At 43.2% G+C, this 20,371-nt stretch overlaps 1 protein-coding gene and 1 long non-coding RNA gene across 6 annotated transcripts in view; one reads left to right on the forward strand and one right to left on the reverse strand.

Moving 5' to 3' along the window:
- Nucleotides 1-20,371, reverse strand: part of R3HDM2 (R3H domain containing 2) — a 136,983-nt gene that overhangs the window by 107,284 nt on the left and 9,328 nt on the right. For all 5 annotated transcript variants that reach the window (XM_077297718.1, XM_077297724.1, XM_077297722.1 and 2 more), the window contains exon 2: nucleotides 19,887-19,980. The gene's annotated coding sequence lies outside the window, so the exon portion shown is untranslated. The remainder of the gene's footprint in view (nucleotides 1-19,886; nucleotides 19,981-20,371) is intronic.
- LOC143816838 (uncharacterized) lies at nucleotides 8,055-20,191 on the forward strand. Its single transcript, XR_013224006.1, has 5 exons — nucleotides 8,055-8,352; nucleotides 8,417-8,520; nucleotides 16,176-16,281; nucleotides 18,396-18,778; nucleotides 19,895-20,191. It is a non-coding gene; the product is annotated as an uncharacterized LOC143816838 (long non-coding RNA).

The following is a 20,371-nucleotide window of genomic DNA, read 5'->3' on the forward strand; positions in this document are numbered from 1 at the left end:
GGATTTATTCAAAATTGAAGGCATACTGAACCAGCATGGCTACCACAACATCTTGCAGCGGCATGCTATTCCATCCGGTTTGCGTTTAGTTGGACCAGCATTTATTTTTCAACAGGACAATGACCCCAAACACACCTCCAGGCTGTGTAAGGGCTATTTGACCAAGGAGGAGAGTGATGGGGTGCTACGCCAGATGACCTGGCCTCCACAGTCACCAAACCTGAACCCAATCGAGATGGTTTGGGGTGAGCTGGACCACAGAGTGAAGGCAAAAGGGCCAACAAGCGCTAAGCATCTCTGGGAACTCCTTCAAGATTGTTGGAAGACCATTCCCGGTGACTACCTCTTGAAGATCATCAAGAGAATACCAAGAGTGTGCAAAGCAGTCAAAGCAAAAGGTGGCTACTTTGAAGAACCTAGAATATAAGATTTTCAGCTGTTTCACACTTTTTTGTTAAGTATATAATTCCACATGTGTTAATTCATAGTTTTGATGCCTTCAGTGTGAATGTACAATTTTCATAGTCATGAAAATACAGAAAAATCTTTAAATGAGAAGGTGTGTCCAAACTTTTGGTCTGTACTAATAAATATATATCTCATGTTGAAGATGTATGAACAAGTCCAAAGGGTTTTATTATTTTGGACAGACTGGATTTAAGATCATTATGACAGATCTGTTGCAATCTTGTATGTCAACCCCACCTTGAGAAAAGGAAAAAAAAAAAAAAGAAAAGAAAAGAATATAAAGCACAAAAATGTAAGTATGAAGTATGTAGTTGCCAAGTAGTATTTTCAAATGTATTTCCATGCACTTCTGTCAATTTTCAGTTGTCAACCACCTGCTATCACTCAAAACGTTTGCCGAGCTGATCGACTGAGACAGTCTTCAGCAAACCACACTCCCCGAACCTCATTCCTTAACATATGGACAGAAATACTTTGTCACTTACACGGATTTGATTAGCACATTTAATTTTAGCTACATAACCATAACTTGCCTCCAGAACTCAAAATGGTGACGAGAATGTACCATATAAAAAGTAATAAAATTATCTTAAGGCCCCTTTATACTAAATGATTGTTATGAACGAGAGTTAATAGGAATGCATGTTTCACGATAATCGTACAGTCTAGACAGGCTGACAATCGCCTCACGAATGAGAAAAACGCTTCTCGTGGGGTGAAATTATCTTTTTGTTGCATAAAAGAGGATAGTTCTCGAGAGCTCTGACAGCCTGCACACAGAACGCCATTATTGATCATTCTATGCTCATCTCAAACTGGGTCGGCCTGAATAAACAGGCTATTAACCCATTCATGAGCCAAGCTTTTTTCGGTTTTGAGTTTTCGTTTTTCGGTCCCGTCCTTCCCAGAGCCATAAATTTTCTATCTGTTTTCTTCAATATGGCCATGTGAGGGATATTTTTTGGAGGACGAGTTGTACTTTTGAACGACATCATTGGTTTTTGCATGTCATATACTAGTAAACGGTAAAGAAATTCCAAGTGCGGTAAAATTGCAAAAAAAAGTGCAATCCCACACAGTTTTCTGTTTGGCTTTTTTGCTAGGTTCACTAAAAGCTAAAACTGACCTGCCATTATGATTCTCCAGGTCATTACGAGTTCATAGACACCAAACATGTCTAGGTTATTTTTTATCTAAGTGGTAAAAAAAAAATTCCAAACTTTGCAATTAAAAAAAAATAAAAAATGTGCACAATTTTCCAATACCCGTAGCGTCTCCATTTTTCATGACCTGGGGTTGGATGAGGGCTTATTTTTTGCATGCCGAGTTGACGTATTTAATGATACTAATTTGGTGCAGATACAATCTTTTGATTGCCCATCATTGCATTTTAATGCAATGTTGCGGCGACCAAAAAAAACGTAATTCTAGCATTTCGATTTTTTTTCTCGCTACGCCGTTTAGCGTCAGGTTAATCTTTTTTTTAATTGATAGATTGGGCGATTCTGAATGCGGTGATACCAAATATGTGTGTATTTTTGTTTATTGTTTTATTCTGAATGGGACGAAAGGGGGGTGTGACAAACTTTTATATATTTTTTTTGTACAAAACAGCTGACATGCCCCAGCTTTGATGCGGGCTCACCGCCGGAGCCCGCATCAGAGCGAGGGTTCTGACCTCAGATGTACTATCCCTTCCGAGGTCAGAAAAGGGATAAACCACAGCAGAACATATTGCTGGTCAGCGATTTCTTAACCCCTTAACCCCCAAAGGTGGTTTGCAAGTTAATGACCAGGCCAATTTTTACAATTCTGACCACTGTCGAACCCCATTGAAACCAATGGCAGACAAACACATACAAACACATAGAAAACACCTTAAAAGGTGTCCAAAAGTTGACAAACTGCTCACAAGACAACACACACACACCACACACACACACATGGAAAAGTCACAAGTACATATAGTCATGCGAAAAGAAAAGAGGTGTCGGAGTAAAAGGAGGAGGAGACACAGATATAGGCATGTCATGCCCTTCTAAAATCAAGAAAGGATAGAGTAAAAATCTAAAATCAGCCTACCAACACCCAGACGTCGTGACAAAAAAAATTAAAAAAGGAGTATCTTTAGGTAGAATCGCGGGTCCATTCAGATCACTTTCCTTAGAAGACGTAGTGTTATCCCCTTGGGAGTCGTGCCAAAAAAGGAACCCAATACATTCAGACTAATCCATCATTTGTCATATCCAAGGGGCAGGTCAGTAAACGACAACATCGACACGGAACTAAGTACAGTACTATATACTGTACCTCCTTTGACGAGGCAATCAGGCGGGTCAAGAAGTTGGGAAGGGGCACCCTAATGGCCAAAAAAGATATTGAGGGGGCGTTCCAGTTACTACCTGTGCCTCCGAATAGTGTCCGCCTATTGGGCTGCTTCTGTGAAGGAGCATACTACATAGATCGCTGTTTGCCCATGGGGTGCTCCATATCCTGCTCACTATTTGAGGCTTTTAGTTGCTTCCTCGAATGGGTCGTCATGGACGTTTCTAAGGGGGCACATATTATCCATTACCTTAACGTCTTATGCCTGGGCCCAAAAGATTTTCCAGTGTGAATACATGCGGTAGTCCACCTGTGAGAAGAAGAGAGCTGGAGGGAGAGCGGACACCCCAGAGCCGAGGGGTTAGATTGAGAAAGGAAGGCGGCGGTGTAGCTTGCTTCATGGGTGGGGTACTCTGCTGAGTAGCACAAAATGCTACTAGGCCCAAAAGGATTTTCTGGGCTAGATGCAGTTTAAAATTAGTAATTAGATAAACAGGCGGAGTAGCTTGCTTCATGGGTGGGCTACTCTGCTGAGTAGCAGAAACTGCTACTAGGCCCAAAGTATTGCTTGGGCTAGATGCGGTTAAAAATTAGTAATTAGATAAACAGGTGGTGTAGCTTGCTTCACGGGCGAGCTACTCTGCTGACTAGCAAACCCTGAAGCTTTGGAGCAGACCTCTGAATCCCAGGCCATAGTATGAGTAAACAGCTCTGCAGACTCAACCATCTGTGTTACCCCATCCCCCTGGAATTGACGATGCCAACGTCATGTAAAACACAGCAGGGGGCCTCCAAAAAGGGTCTCCATTTTTTCCAAAAATTGGGCCACAGGCACCACTTAAGTGGCATCAATTTTGCCAGTTTCTTAAAATGGATCGTGAGGTGATTTTCAAAAATCATCAAGCATTTATTCTCCCCAGCATGACACAGGGGTAGAAAAGTCCTTGCGGATCCAGGATTTGTTCATCTTGATGAACGTTAGTCTGTCTACATTGTAACTGGACAGACGCGTGTGCTTACCTGTCAGCACACCTCCAGCAGCGCTGAACACACGTTCAGAGAGAACGCTGGCTGCGGGGCATGATCAAGGCGTGAGTGGCGAGCTCAGGCCATTTTTCCAGATTGGAAGCCCAAAATGAGCAAGGGTCCAGTTCCACAGTCTTGGCATCGATGTTAACTTGGGGATACTCCTGTTCTATCCTCTCTAGGCATTGGCTATGCGTCAGACTTCATGTCTCCTGTGGCCTTGCAAAGGATGGTCTAAATAATTCTTGAAACGATTGGAAAAAATTGCTGTTACCACCAGATACGATGTTACTGTTACGGTTTGAGTGATGACTCGATAGTCCCACGGTTGGCAAGTTAGAACTCAGAGATTCACTACGTGCACCACTGGTGTTTTGTGGAAAAGCAGATGTTAGATTCTGTAACAGTCTCTGCTGATACTCCTGCATGCGTGAATCCCTTTCTATGGCAGGAATTATTTTGCCAAATTTGCTTTTGTACCGGGGATCTAAGAGTGTGGCAACCCAGTAGTCGGCATTACTTCGGATTCTGACAATCCGAGGGTCATGTTGCAGGTAGTGCAGCAAGAAGGCACTCATGTCTCTTGCGAATCCAGGAGGACCAAGTCCTTGTTGCCAGCGAGGTGAGAATCATGCTTCCTTCGTCTGCCCTCTCCCCCCAACCTCGCACAGCAGAAATTTGATCAAGGTCTCCCTCATCTGATGAGTCTTCCATGCCCAGCGCCACTTTGTCCTCCACTTCTTCCTCGGCTCCTGCACCTTCCTCAGTTTGGCTGCTACCATGCGCCCTTGGTAATCCCTCTCCCCCAACCTCCAATGCCAGCTGCCTTGGTGCTGCCGACCGTCTGGACCTTGGAGATATTATCTCTTCCGCATACGACTCCTCCTGTTCCTCCTCCTCTTGTCCCAGTATCTGACTCCGAATACTGTTTAAGGTGTGCTCCAGCATGTAAATGACCGGAATAGTCATGCTGATAATGGCATCGTCAGCACTAAACATCTTCATTGCTATTTCAAAACTGTGCAGAAGGGTGCATAGGTCCCTGATCTGAGACCACTCCTGCAGCGTCATTTGCCCCACCTCTGGATCTCGTTCGCCCATGCTATACGTCATAACGTATTGCACCAGGGCTCGTCGGTGCTGCCACAGTCGCTGCAACATGTGCAGAGTTGATTCCACCGTATGGGCACATCGCATTTCAGCCGGTGAACTGGCAGGCCCAACGACTTCTGTAGAGATGTAAGTAATTGAGCTGCGGGATACGAACGGCGGAAGTGAGTACACAGCGACCGTGCCATCTGCAGAAGCCCATCTAGTCCGGGATAGTGGGATAAAAATTGCTGGACAACCAGGTTCAAAGCGTGAGCCATACAAGGAACGTGTGACATTGCCCCAGCAAAGGGCCGCACCCAGGTTTGCAGTATTGTCGCACACGGCCTTCCCTGGCTTCAGGGTTCAGTGGAGACAACCATTGATGGAACTTCATCTCCAGAGCTGACCACAACTCAGCTGTGTGACTCACATTTCCCAGACATTTCAAGGTAAACACTGCCTGATGCCATTGAGCCCTGGTGACAGCATAGTAAGGAGGTGTGCAGGATTCCTTCTGCGCAGTTAGAACGTGGGTGGCATTACCAGACAGGCTTTGGGTGCAGGTGGAGGACCTTATAGATACAGAGGATCGACGCGTAACTCGTGGGGACGGCAAGACTTGGACAGCAGCCCCTTCTCCTGATGTCACCATAGTTACCCAGTGCCCAGTCACCGACATGTAACGCCCCTGTCCATGTCTACTCATCTAAGTGTCTGTGGTGAAATGCACCCTGTCACACACAGAGTTTCTCAAGGAAGCGGTGATGTTGTGTGCGACATGCTGGTGTAGCGCAGGCACAGCTTTCTTTGAGAAGTAGTGGCGACTGTGCATCTGGTTCTGGGGCACTGCGACGGACATAAGGTCTCGAAAATCTTAAACGGGGTTGAGTAGGGTGTCCCTGGCAAACTGCTGGTCTGTGAGGACGGTGCAGGCGGAGATATTATGTTGCCTTGATCAAAATGTGGTGGTCTCGATGTCGGAGAGCGCTCAACACCAAAAGGTGTTTCCACTTGCAAATGTCCTGACGACCTGCCAATCACACTGGCTGTTGCGGGTAAAGAGGTGGAAGGTCTGCGTCTAAAACCATGTGCGACTGCTGTCCCTACAGTCACAAAGGATGAAGAGGTCGCGGATGCACTTGATGGGGCAGACAGTGCTTGGCCCGGCCCACTAGGCCGCAATGTAGCACAGTGAGCTTCCCACTGCAACTTATGCCTCATATCCATGTGACGGTTCATGCATGAAGTACTCAAAACTATTCATTTTTTGGCCTCTACTGAGATTTTGGTGACAAATCTTACAGACAACATGAGTTGGGTCATCCTTTGCAATCTCAAAAAATGCCCAGGCTATGCAAGGCTTAGAGCCCATGCGAGCTGAAGAGCCACCACGACTTGTGCCCAGAGGCACAGTTGTGGTTGAGGATGCAGTTGTTGACGTGCTTCCAGTATTCAGTCTCTGTCCAGGAAGGCGCAACCTAACCTCGTCGTCACTAGCATCCTCCTCCACCTCCTCTGCTGACCTCATGGACTGGCGGACTGTGGGTTGACAGTTTAAGTGGGGTCTCCAACCTCGTCATCATCACCCTGTGTGTTCTCAGAGCCAACCTCTTCCTGCCCTGACCGAAAAGTCAAGTTTTCGTTCCAATCAGGTATCTCAGTCTCCTCATCATCTTCCTCATTGTCTCCACCAACAGGAGTTACAGTTTGGGAACGAGGGTCTACATTATGCTCAGAACCTTCTTCATCTGGGCCTGGATCCGACTCACAAAGATTCTGGGCATCAGTGCAGATCATTTCCTCGTCTGGATTCACAGAAGCTCTGGAGCAGACCTCTGATTCCAAGGCTATGAGTTAACAACTCTGGAGACTCAACCATCTGTGTTACCCCATACTCAGACGGGCGGCTGGAGACTTGGGAGCTGTGAGGAAGCAAGTGCGATTGGGGTGCCACCTCTGATGATGTTGAAGTTGAGGTGGAGGAGAGTCCACTTGAACGAGCACTTGATATCCGTTCAAGCACCTCCTGTTTTTGTGCCTCATCTGGAATTTGTAGCGATGGTCGTAAGAAAGGGATCATATCAGATTGTCCATGAAAAGAAGTAGACATCTTACTTTGCTTGGAAGATGGTCTTTCTTCTGCAGATATTACTGTTGCTTTACCACCTACGCCACGGACACAACCTTTTTTTCCCCTTTCCAACACACCTATTCCCCTTTCCACCAGCAGCACGGTTTTTGCCACTCATTTTGGTGCTTTCCAAATTGTCAACTCTGTTGTTGGCACAAAAAACAATGGATGGAAACAGATCAGAGCTGAGTGACCAGACTGTGGTACTAGGTCCAAAACAATTTACTGGGTTAGATGCAGTAAAAAAATTTAGATACACAGGCGGTGTAGCTAGCTTCATAGGCGGGCTACTCCACTGACGGGCAGACACTGCTCCTAGGCCCAAAACTATTTACTGGGTTAGATGCAGTAAAAATTTAGATACACAGGAGGGTAGCTAGCTTCACAGGCGGGCTACTCAGATGACTACCAGACAATGCTACTAGCCCAAAAGGATTGGCTGTGCTAGATTACACCAAATGCTGTGACTAACACTTGCACAGCACTGGCACAGACCTGCCTGGCAAAAAGTGCTATGAACTGCTGTAACCTACCCTGAAAAGGGCTGATATTACAACTAGTCCCGACTCCCTAAACCTCTCTCTGTCTAACAGAAAATTCTCTCACAAGAAACACTCTTAGACTGTATAGCGCCCACAGCAGCAGCGGTGCCGTCTAACACTAAGCTGCAGCAGTGAGGAAATAAGAGCGACGGGGAAAATGGCTGGTTCTTATAGGGCAAGGACATGTGACATACACAGCCAATTATACATGCCCTTGCTTGTGTGCATCACATGCACATTGCTGTGTGTGCACTACTGATAGGCTGAGAGACTGCACCGCCCCACTGTAAATGCGGGAAAGAAAAAAAAACAAAATGGAGATCAGCATTATTTCAGCACAGATCTATCACCCGCCCACTATACACTGAAACAGTCCATTAACAATGATAAACAGTTTTAGGGTACGTTCACACAGGACTTTTTTGCTGCGTATTTTTGCTGCGTTTTTTTAAGCTAATTTTCAGCTGCTTTTTACAGTACCAGCAAAGCCTATGAGATTTCAGAAATCTCATGCACACACATTGGGTTTTTGTTTGATCAGTATTTTCTGCTTTGCTGCGTTTTTTGGACATAGGGCATGTCACTTTCAGCGTTTTTGCTGCGTTTTTTCACCCATTGACTTGAATGGGTGATGGAAAAAACGCTGCAAAAACGCATGTAGCATTATTTGCTGCGTTTTTTGTGCAGAAAAATCATGGCCAGCAGGAAGTGATCTCACAGCCAAGAGCTTAGGGGTGTGGTTAGTGAGGTGTGAAGAGCCATTGTGAGGTGTCCTGATTGTGATCTATTGTGAGAGAGTTTCTGGTAGTGAGGTGTGAAGATCCATTGTGAGGTGTCCTGATTGTGATCTATTGTGAGGGAGTTTCTGGTAGTGAGGTGTTAGCCATGTCTTGGTATAGGAGGATGAGCATTAATGTTTCCCAACTAATCATGGAGGTGATATTTTTTTAATTTGTGATATATCTATCTATCCGATTGTTAGCACTGGTACACTTTGCGATGCTCATGTGCTGTTATGTACATGTTCATGTGTTCTGCATGTGTATGTTTGTATCTTCCTTGTCATGAATGTTGGCTTTATTTCATCTTGCATTTGGTAATTACTTTTTCATTTATTTTTCCAAGGTGGAAGCAATGCCTGTAATTTGGGATGTAGCTTGCCCAAACTACAGTGATCGTCAAAAAAAGGCCGATGCATGGCATGTAATTCGCCGTAAATTGTTCCCCCGCTGGGATGAAGGCGATGCTAAGCTCCACTGGGGTCACTCAACTTTATTATCATGCACAAATAGACAAAAAAACGCACCAAAAACGCATCTGTAAGCAGCTGAAAATTGGCATAAAATACGCAGCAAAAATACGCAGTAAAAAAGTCCTGTGTGAACTTACCCAAAAAACGCACCAAATACGCACCAAAAAAACGCACCTAAATTAGCATAAAAATACGCAGCAAAAATACGCAGCAAAAAAGTCCTGTGTGAACTTACCCAAAAAAACGCACCAAATACGCACCAAAAAAACGCACCTAAATTAGCATAAAAATACGCAGCAAAAATACGCAGCAAAAAAGTCCTGTGTGAACGTACCCTTAATGTGAAAATCAAGTTAGGCTTTTGGTGAACGAACAGTTATCGAACAGAAACTCGAACAGACGAATTTTAAGCAAACTGTTCGAGTTCGCCAAACGGCTCGAACACCGCCCAAAACAGCTCAAATTTGAAAATGGCAAACAGTTCGACTCGAACACCGATCATCTCTAATCGTGACATTTTGTACTTCATGAGAAAGGTAAAATTTCTTTGATATGACTTGCATTTATTTGTGTGATTATTCCCATAATCCTTATGTAGAAAGGCTATTAGTCACTTCAAATTAAACAATAATTACATATTCAATTATGGATTACCACAAAAGAAGGAAGTGAGTTCAGAATATTATTTTTTTTAAATTAATTTTATTAATAAATATTTAAGAAATAAACAAACACCTAAAAATATCGAAAAGACAGGGGGGGTGGGGTTATGAACCACTAGACTATAGAAAAAGGGGGAAGCAGTACCACACTAATCCCGCCGGGGATCAGCGTCCACACTCCACCATCAGCGCTAGACACTACTCCTAAATCACAGGTAAATCAGCCTATGCTATGGTATCCTCTTCACTAGGCATTCTTTTATGACGTATACAGTAACTTTACCTTCCTGTCTTTAACAACCATTGTTGTACTGCTGGATATACACGTCACACTCACCCAACTATTGTTATCAAATGAATGTGGATACCCTTTTGGCTTTGATTTACTCTATGTAGATGTATATACACCATTGGTATGTGCTTTTGATTGCTGCTTTTCTGTAATTATGTCACCATTAATTCCATCTTCCTATGACATAATTTGGTTAATTACACTTTATTACCTGGTGGATTAGTGTGGTACTGCTTCCCCCTTTTTCTATAGTCTAGTGGTTCATAAACACCCCCCCCCCCCCCCGTCTTTTCGATATTTGGCATTTATGTTTACTTCTTAAATATTTATTAATAAAATTATTAATTTTTTAGAAATAATATTCTGAACTCACTTCCTTCTTTTGTGGTAATCCATAATTGAATATGTAATTATTTATTTGTGGGTGTAAAAATGGAAACGTGGCGAAAATCTTGAACATTTCGCAATTTTACAACTTTGAATTTTCATGCCCTTAAATCACACAGATACCTTACACAAAATACTTAAGTAACATTTCCCACATGTCTACTTTACATTTACAATTATTATTTTTTTGGTTAGGAAGCTGTAAGGGTTAAAAGTTGACCAGCGATTTCTCATTTTTACAACAAAATTTTAAAATTTACAAAACCTATTTTTCCCTTTGAGGGGTCTATATGATAGTTACCCAAAAGTGACACCATTCTAAAAACTGCACCCCTCAAGGTGCTCAAAACCACATTCAAGTTTATTAACCGTTCAGGTGCTTCACAGGAATTTTTGAATGTGAAAAAAACAAAATTAACATTTAACTTTTTTTCACCAAAAATTTACTTAAGATGCATTTTGTTTTTATTTTGACAAGGGTAACAGGAAAAAATGGACCCCAAAATTTATTGTCCAATCTCTCCCAAGCATGCTGATACCTTATATGAGACAGAAATCCACTGTTGGGTGCACGGCAGTGCTGCAGTGCTGGGAAGGACTTTTTTTATGCAAAATTTGCTGGAACAATTGGCAGACGCCATGTCGCATTTGGAGAGCCTCTGATTAGAGATGAGCGAATATTTCAATGTTCGGTTCGGATTACGATTGCCGAATTTGCAATATTCAATTAATTTGTTGAATATTCACCAAACATATCCGAATGCCATTCAGGTCAATGGAAGGCAAAAACAAAACACATGCACAACACCTTATAACTGCCACAAATAAAGCCAAAACAATAAATTAGGGGCAGACAGCAGGAAAGTGGCCTCAATTCACCCTCAGTACTAATTGTAGCATGGCACTGCAGCAATCAGCCAGGCATGAGGTATTTGGGTCCGGGACAGCTTTCAATTAAACACTTGTCGCAGTAAGACGAGGTGATTGAGGAGTGTAGGCCATATATATATATATATATTTTTTTTTTTTTTTTACACTTTTGGCATACTTCAATAGTCTCCATGGGAGACTAGAAACTGCCATAACCCCATCGGCTCTGCTACATACAGGTGATGATCAGATCGCCTGTATGTAGCAGAATTGCTCACTTGCTATGAGCACCGGCCACCGCTCATAGCAATCCGGCAGTGACAATCATGGAGGTCTGCTGGAGACCTCTGGTTGTCATGCCAACCTATTGGTGACCCGCGATCATGTGACAGTCACCGATGAGCGGGATTTCCTGCGCGCTTGCCGGACGCATACGTACGATGCTGCTGTCAGAGGCACATGTCAGATGTTCAAAACAGCCAACGTGCTGGGAAAGATGTGGGCTCAGCACCGGAGACACATCAAAGGGGGAGACACGACATGCGCTGTACTAGTACAACATGTCATGGAGGGGTTAAGAACAAATATATATACCTCCCAATTATTTTGCAATTATTCCTGATTATGGAAATAACCTTTACCACAATTGCTTTACTGAGAAGTTTTTCTGGAATGGTTTTCTCTCGCCATGTTGCATTTATAGAGCCCCAGAATTATAAGGCTGTGTGCACACGTTGCTGATTTTTCGCGGGTTTTTTTTTCCGCATTTTTTCATGATAAAAACGCTATAAAACTGCAAAAAACAGCATACAATATTATGCATCCCATCATTTAGAATGAATTCCGCAATTTTTGTGCACATGATGCATTTTTTTCCCCGAGAAGAAAACGCATCGCGGTAAAAAACGCAGCATGTTCATTAATTTTGCGGGGTTTTTTTTGCGGATTTCCCACTATAAAATGCATTGGGAAATGTCCGGAAAAAAAATGCACCAAAAACGCGCAAAAAACGCATGCAGATTTCTTGCAGAAAATTTCAGGTTTTTCTCAGGAATTTTCTGCAAGAAATCCTGAACGTGTGCACATAGCCTTAGAATAGTAGAAATCACTCATAAGTGAACCCATTTCAGAAACTGTAACCCTCGAGGCATTTATCAAGTGATGTAGTGAACATTTTGACCCTAAGATTGTCTTCAAAAAAATGAACGATTGGCAGATACCAAAGATTGAAAATTTGTAATATTTCCCAATCTGGGGTTACCGTAATTTTTGTTTTACAGCATTGACTGCTTGGTATAAGTGACATACTAACCTTGTTCTGCAGGGGAGTATGATTACAGCAGCACAAATTTCATATAGTTGTGTGCTTTATGTTTGCGCAATAAAAACACTTTAAAGGGAACCTGTCACCCCCCCCCCCCCCCCCCCCCAGGCGTTTCTAACTAAAAGAGCCACCTTGTGCAGCAGTAATGCTGCATTCTGACAAGGTGGCTCTTTTAGTTCTGGGTGCTGTAACTGCCGAAATAATCAGTTTTGTTATTTGTCCAAAATACCTTTTCTTCAGTCAAGGAGGCAGGCCTTTCCCCCCTGCTGCAGACGCCACACAGCAGTCAGTCATGTCTTCTTGGCGCCGCTTCCTCACCGCTGTTTTGAAATGAGCCGGCGCCTGCGCTTTTTTTTCCTGCCTGGTGCAGGCGCAGTGAGTGCTGCCCGTCCTCTGTGCTCATATGCGGTCTAGCTGACTTCGCCTGTGCGGCCGCCCTGCCTGTGATTCCCAGCCCCGCAGTGTCTTCTGATTTATTCTCACTGCGGGGCTGGGATTCACAGGCAGGGCGGCCGCACAGGCGCAGTCACTGAGACTGCATATGAGGAAAGACGGGCAGCGCTCACTGCGCCTGCACCAGGCAGGAGTAAAGAGCGCAGGCGTCGGCAGATTTCAAAACAGCGGTGAGGAGGAAGCGGCGCCCGGCGCCAAGAAGACATCACTGACGGCTGTGTGGCGTCTGCAGCAAGGGGGAAAGGCCTGTCTCCTTGACTGAAGAAAAGGTATTTTGGACAAATTACAAAACTTATTATTTCGGCAGTTACAGCACCCAGACCTAAAAGAGCCACCTTGTCAGAATGCAGCATTACTGCTGCACAAGATGGCTCTTTTAGTTAAAAACGCCTGGGGGGGGTGACAGGTTCCCTTTAAAGACAAAAAACAAACATTTTGGTGTCCCAAGACTGAGAGCCATAACATTTTTCATATGAGCTGTATGGGGGTTACCTGTTTTTCAGGAGTAGTTGTGGTCGTTATTGGAACTATTTTGAGGTATATACCTTTTAATTACTTTTTACTCAATTTTTTTGTGGGATAAGGTGACAAATTTGGCTTTGTTTTTGTTCACTTATTAATGGCATACACTTGACAAAATAAATGGCACGCTCACTTCATAATTTGGGTGGTTATAGATCCTGTGATACCAAATATGTATCATATCTATCTATCTATCTATCTATATATATATATATATTTTTTTTTTTTACAATAAAAAAAAAGTAATGTTTTAGGTGTTATAGGGGTTACCATATCATAAGAGCCGTAACACTTTTTTTCATTGAAGGAGCTGTGTGACGATTTATATTTGTATGACAAGATGAAGTACGGCAGTTCCCAGATGCTTATGATGTAACATTACCATATATCACAGGGAAGGAAAGGGTGAAACTAGCACAACTGCATCTGAGAGAAATGCAGCAGACTGGGGGTGCGTGTCCACTGTCCGGATTGACGGTGCTTTGGACGGAGCGGAAAACCCACTCCACCCAAAGCGCTGCCCCCTTCGGTACACTAAGTGATTCCGGATGTGGTCATTGCACACATCCGGAATCGCCGCACCCTATACATAGGACCCTGTTATTTACCTTGCGGAGACGTAGCGTCGCCGCAAGGTAAACAGACATGCTGCATTCTAAAAAGACGCACCGCATGTCAGTAAACGCGGGGCCGCCGGGTGCATGTTCGCACGCATAATGAAGACGGGATTTCATTAAATCCCCTCCACTATACTGTAACATCTGGACGCTGCGGGTTGAACACTGTGGTTGTATGCAGTGTTCAATCCGCAGCTAATCCGGATGTAATCCTGGACACATACCCTGGGAGAAAAGTAACAACCTGGGCAATCACATGGCTCTGTGCCCACTGCATCCAAAACCTAATGGAGACCATAACGGAAGTGCAGTCGGCCTGTCTCGCCAGACCATTAAATGATCGCAGACTTACTTGCATGTGGCTACTCGGTGGTCTTTTAACCAATGAGGTCAGCCTGTCTAAATTGGTGCAAAATGGGTATTTTTTTTTTCTAACGCAATTTTAAAAAATACAGTGACACACATCAAAAATAAATGTCACTAAAGTGTCCTGAGGTATATCTCCAACAGAAGGCAGGAAAGCAGTGTGCGCCAAGTGTGGAGGGATTGGCTGCAAGTGACTTCGTTCGTATCATTAAATAGAAATAAACTGAAGGCAGAACAAATGCAGAGACAAAATTTTGAATACCTCTAAAATTCTCAAACCAACCAAAGAAAAACTTACATGTTAAAGTTTTACACATCCCACTAGACCTCTGGCAACCTGATCAATGGGCTGCCTGGGTAAAAACACACAAAACTAAACCTACAGTCATTCATACATTCAGGAATAATGGCGCTTCTATACATGCAGGTTTAGGAAATAGGTGTGGTGCTGAATCAATCTATTAACCTTATTGGAGCGGCTACGAATAAGTGGGATAAATCTTTTAAGTCCCAAGTCAAAACCAAAGAAGTTTAATCTTCTACAGTGCTTCAATACCAACAAGTAACAACATTTTACAAAACAGGTTAATCACTCACCATCATTACACGATTCAAGGAAAGCAAATTGTAAGGAAACCAAGTCGAGGTCTACCGATATTCCATCCAGGCTCAGCCACAGGCAACATCTGCATCCAATCCAGCCATTTGGCTCCAGGTTGAGCAACGTCTAATGCTCAGTACAGTTTTGAGAGATGGTGCCTGTCTGGGCTACTTTTGTAGATCATGCAGAACCACCAAGTACCAAATGTATAAAATAGTGGTTTATTAGTTATACTCACATGGAAACTATTACAAAAGTGGTTTGATAAAGAAAAAAAAAAAAAAAAAAAAAACACGTAGCCACCTCGTGGTAACGCTGATCACTTTGCCCAACTCATGTTTTCACCAACATTAACAACTTGTTGCCGACTGTGACGGGAGCTCAGACGATGTTCGATTTATATACTCACAATTGTAATTACAAATGGTTGAAAAAAAACCTAACACTCGGGAGCATCGAGAATAAAGTAAGAGCAGAAACTGGCCACTTTTGACCTGGTGAAAAGCCACTTCATATACAAAGCATCCTGGTTATTTGTGTTAAGTAGACATGAAAAAAAATTACAGTCTGGAAGTCAACAAATTCACGTTACTTCTACTTGTGGTCTCAAAAGAGAGACAGCCTAATAAGCAGTCCTATGTAAAAATACTTCTAACTTCCAAAAGGGCACTAATGAAAAAATAAAAACAAATTGTTATGGCTAAAAGGCATGATAGAAATATACAGCAGTCAAAGTTAGTAATCCGGGGTAGTTGTAAGAAAAGCGGCGGACACATAGATCTTTCTTTTAAACACTATTATTCATATCTTCTATGTAGCAAACGCTGCTGCACAGAAGATATGAATCGCGGCTTCAGCACGATGCAGTGTACCACACGCTCCGTGTGGTACCCACTCGGCACACGGGCGGCACACGTGTGCCGCACGTATGGCCTACGTGAGCTCACGGGCACACGGACACACGGACACGGATAACTCCGGTACCGATTTTTTCCGGTACCGGAATTATCTGGACGTGTGGGACAGCCCTTACGCTGCAGCTCAGTGCGTTCAATCCACGATCAATTGAAATACATACACAGCCTTTCTATCACAATGCAAAGGGCAGAACAAGCACCTAGACCCCTCAGTAAGAAAGACCTCCACAACAACACATCTACTGGGGGATTGTCCACATTTCTAATCAATCAAAACCATTGTATGGCAGCTTTTCCATATTTATTAACATGGGCCGCCTTCTTGCAGGCCATCACACTGTGACAGAAGTCTACAGCTCTTCAGCAGCAACTAGGTTCACAATGTGCCTCGCTTGTGAGAATGGCTGCAGGCAAAGAACTGAAGAGCCTCCAAGGTATTTCTTACAACCTGTTCTAATGGGACCAGAGACATGGTTAATTAAAATGGTAAAGCTATGCAGAAGCAGATACATGGAGCACACACAGGAGAGGCTAGTGCTGTCTATTCCTGACATGAAGTAACTTGGAAGCTAATAATGGCAGGGAAGAAAAAGAAAAAAAAAGGAATGAAATGCCTTCACCGCTAATGATCTGGATGTTCCGAATAGTAAAATCGTCTGTTACATGTGGAAAGTCAGCGCTGAGTTAATTTACCGCAAATAGCAGCTACAGAAAGAGCACTTCCCTCTGTCATTAAACAAGGAAACCCATATAAATAACTCATGTCAGGAAGTTTAAAAATCTTCAAAACCTAAATGACAGCCAACATGGATTTTTCAGAAGTTTGGTTAAATTTGACAATAATCACACTAAGGGTATGTGCACACAACTTTTTCAGCTGGATTCCACCTGACGTACCTCTTACAAAATGCACATATGCACTGCATCGTCACAATGACTTGTCCGTACAGACGGTCTGTATCAGAATCTTTCATCCGATGAGGATTCGAAAGGCTTGAAGCGACTAAAATGAAAAACCGGACCAGCTTCTGTTCGGAGGGCACTCACTAGCGAATACATTAAAAAAATTTGGCAAAAACTACCAAAACGACGACACTAAAGGAAAACAAACATGGCGGTACCCTGAAGAGTCTTCTGCTTCCAAAACTCAATGGGTGTCTAAGACATTAGGTGCACATACTTATAGACCTCATGCAGAAGTCTGTTTAGGCCACGTTCAGTATTTGGTCAGTATTTTACCTCAGTATTTGTAAGCCAAAACCAGGAGTGGAACAATCAGAGGAAAGGTATAATAGAAACATATGCACCACTTCTGCATTTATCACCCACTCCTGGTTTTGGCTTAGAGATACTGAGGTAAAATACTGACCAAATACTGCTAGTGTGACCGTGGCCTTATGTGCGCGTTAAAAACTGACATTTCCACCAGTGTGCTCGGTCAGATAATCAACAGCGTGATTTTTATGCAAAAAAATATATATTTATTTAATTTAATATTTATTATTAGTTTTCGCAACATCCTAAGGAAAAAAAAAAAAAGACTGAAGACTTGAGAGGGAGAATTTGATTCATTTTGATCAAAAATGAGGATGTTTCTTGCGAACACTTGGTCACGGGAACAGTCCAATGTTCAGAACCTGTGCTCACTATAGTCTGTGAAAAACACAGACAGGAAGCAGGCGCTTGAAAGAGGCCTGTAACTAACCTTACATCTTCTTCCTTTTTGGCAAGACCTTAAAGCGCACATGTACTGTCACCCCAGAGAGTCCAAGATGGATTTCTAGCTTTCTCATTCCAAGAACTGAAGTTGTGTGTCTTCTAATCCACAAAGGATTGTAAATATAGAAGCTTTAGCATAAAACTGAAAAAAGACCATACCGTGAATCTCTCCTTTCCCAAAATACTATGAAAACGGTAAGAATCCTATACATATGGGCAGCACGGTGGCTCAGTGGTTAGCACTGCAGCCTTGCAGAGCTGGAGTCCTGGGTTCTAATCCCACCTTGGACAACATCTGCAAAGAGTTTGTATGTTCTCTCCGTGTTTGCGTGGGTTTCCTCCCACATTCCAAAGACATACTGATAGGGAATCTAGATTGTGAGCCCCAACGGGGACAGTGATAATGTGTGCAACCTGTAAAGCGCTGCGGAATATGTTAGCGCTATATAAGAATAAAGATTATTATTATTATAATACATCTGCTGTACGTGCTACAGGAGATTAGTCGCTTTCTGGTCCCAGGCATCTCACACAGGAGCTGTATCTAGCTGTATGGCAACTCTGCTTGGGCCATCAGCCATCACTAATGAACACTATACACATCTGACCTTAGTTTGAAAGGCTCATCTCTATAGAGAACAAAGGATTAGACATGTAAAAATGGAACATGCCCAATCCCCTCGTTCTCCCTACGCCCGCTCCCACACTAACGGAGGAGGTTGCCCACTTTGTGCTCATTCAGCGCCCCTTTTATTCCAACAGCACACTTCTGGGGACATTTTGGCAGCTACTACTTGTTTTTCATCATTATTTTTGCCTCCCATTATAGGCATCACCGTTTTAGCTGCCCACTGTGTGTGAACTTTTTTCCAACAGGGCAAAACCCGATGGATCTGTTGATGGCTAGAAACCATTTCAAAACGAAGGAAACGCCTGGTAAAATTTAGAAAAATATTACAACAATCTTAGCCCCTGAGAAATATATCAACTACAAAGAGGATTTGCAGACACAGGGCTGAGAGATCCCTCGCAGCACAATAATCTCCTAATCATATTAAATCAAGCCGTGTGGAGGAGTATCTGCTTACTTCACTTTACAGAGCGATACCGGACAGGAAGACGACATGTAACACTGTATACTGCATGCAGTGCAAGATCCATTCACTGCAACATAACTGATCCTTGCGGTCAGACATTTCCCTTTCACTAAAGGTAACCAAAAATAAAATAACGCATAAAATTCACACAAACATCTGGTTGACATAATTTGCGCTATTCCGGTGGAGAAGGCGGCTTAGCTTTAGGTTTTACTCTCACAGTGAACAGCAGCCGTATATAAATATGCAACACAAAAAACTCAAGTATTAGACTGTGGCAATTTTGCAGTGTACAATATCAGTAAATCACATATATTAGAGGCACACATGCGACTTGTTACATCAGCATATAAGGCAAATTTATCACAACAGCCTGAACTTCTAAGATCACCACATTGTTCAATGCTCGGGCACATGTGCAGTATATGCTTAATCCAACCATTTTGACTTTTTGATACAGTGCCACGTCTTAACATTTCTGGGGCTCTGACTGAATGCAGACAATTTTTGAGACTCCTATATCGATGAGGCAAGGGACGCACTGCGATTACAGCCTCTGTTTAGTACATATGGTCAGGAGGTCTACAGCCCGACACTTGTCACAGCCAGGATGGAGGCCGAGGAGTGATGAGCGAACGTACACTGATAAGGCGTGATCCGAGCATGCTCGAGTGCTAACCGGGTGACTTCGATGTGCTCAAAAAATATATTCGAGTCCCCGCACTTGCATGTGTTGTGCGAACATTATTCGAGCATGCCGAAGTCACCCGGTTAGCACCCGAGCATGACGGGATAACGCCTTAGCAGAGCACATTTGCGCATCCCTAATGCCTATTCATTGGGCCAACACAGGGACAGATTTAACACAAAACAAAAAAAAATTCTATTTAGTACAGAGGGGTGGTCTGCTGCGCTTTCCTATAATGATAAATGGTATGCAGGTACATAATGGTCAGATAAGGGTCCATAGGTGTGCACTTTCAGCCTTCATCTGGTTAATAGGTGCCTAAGGGAACATTAAACTACACGTTGGACAAAGCTTCTGACGTACTCCTTAGGCCAAGTGTGCACGTCGCCCAACTTACAGGTTTCAGCTATATCCACTGTACTGATGAACTCGATACTTACATGGAAGGCAGGGTAGGCCCTGAGCTACGGTCATATTATGCACCAGCAAAGCGCACAAAATAATTAATATAGATACATATGTTGTCCATACTTACAAAAACAGATTCCAAAGAAGTCTACTGGAGAATCCAAGCAACTCTACGTAGAGACGACTTCATTCAACCCAGCAAAGTGGATAATGTTCTTAGTCTGTCAGGGAGGAAAGAAATGTATGAAGAGAAACTTGCACAGCGCTACAAGTCACATGCAATGTCAACTTCTAGAGAATAATTAGCTCCGTTCCAGAATCCACTGCGTCACTTGCACATTGCCTACAAATGTATAATACCTGCCATTTACCTGCGCCATTACTTCTGCTCCATCTGTAATGTTCAGATCAGTAAAGGGATAAGTAACTTATGATGCGTTCTGTCTCGGCTCACTAATGTAATACTGTTGCAATTACTACAGAATAAAAGAAACTGTACATTTTCTAAAGCTTAAAAGAGTTATCCAGGACTTTGGTTATTTTTTATGGGGATAACCTCTTTAAACTTAAACGTGTGTGTGAAAATGTGCACAATTTATGACAGCAGCTCAT

This window comes from Ranitomeya variabilis, chromosome 3 (assembly GCF_051348905.1).
Source record: "Ranitomeya variabilis isolate aRanVar5 chromosome 3, aRanVar5.hap1, whole genome shotgun sequence".
NCBI lineage: Eukaryota > Metazoa > Chordata > Amphibia > Anura > Dendrobatidae > Ranitomeya > Ranitomeya variabilis.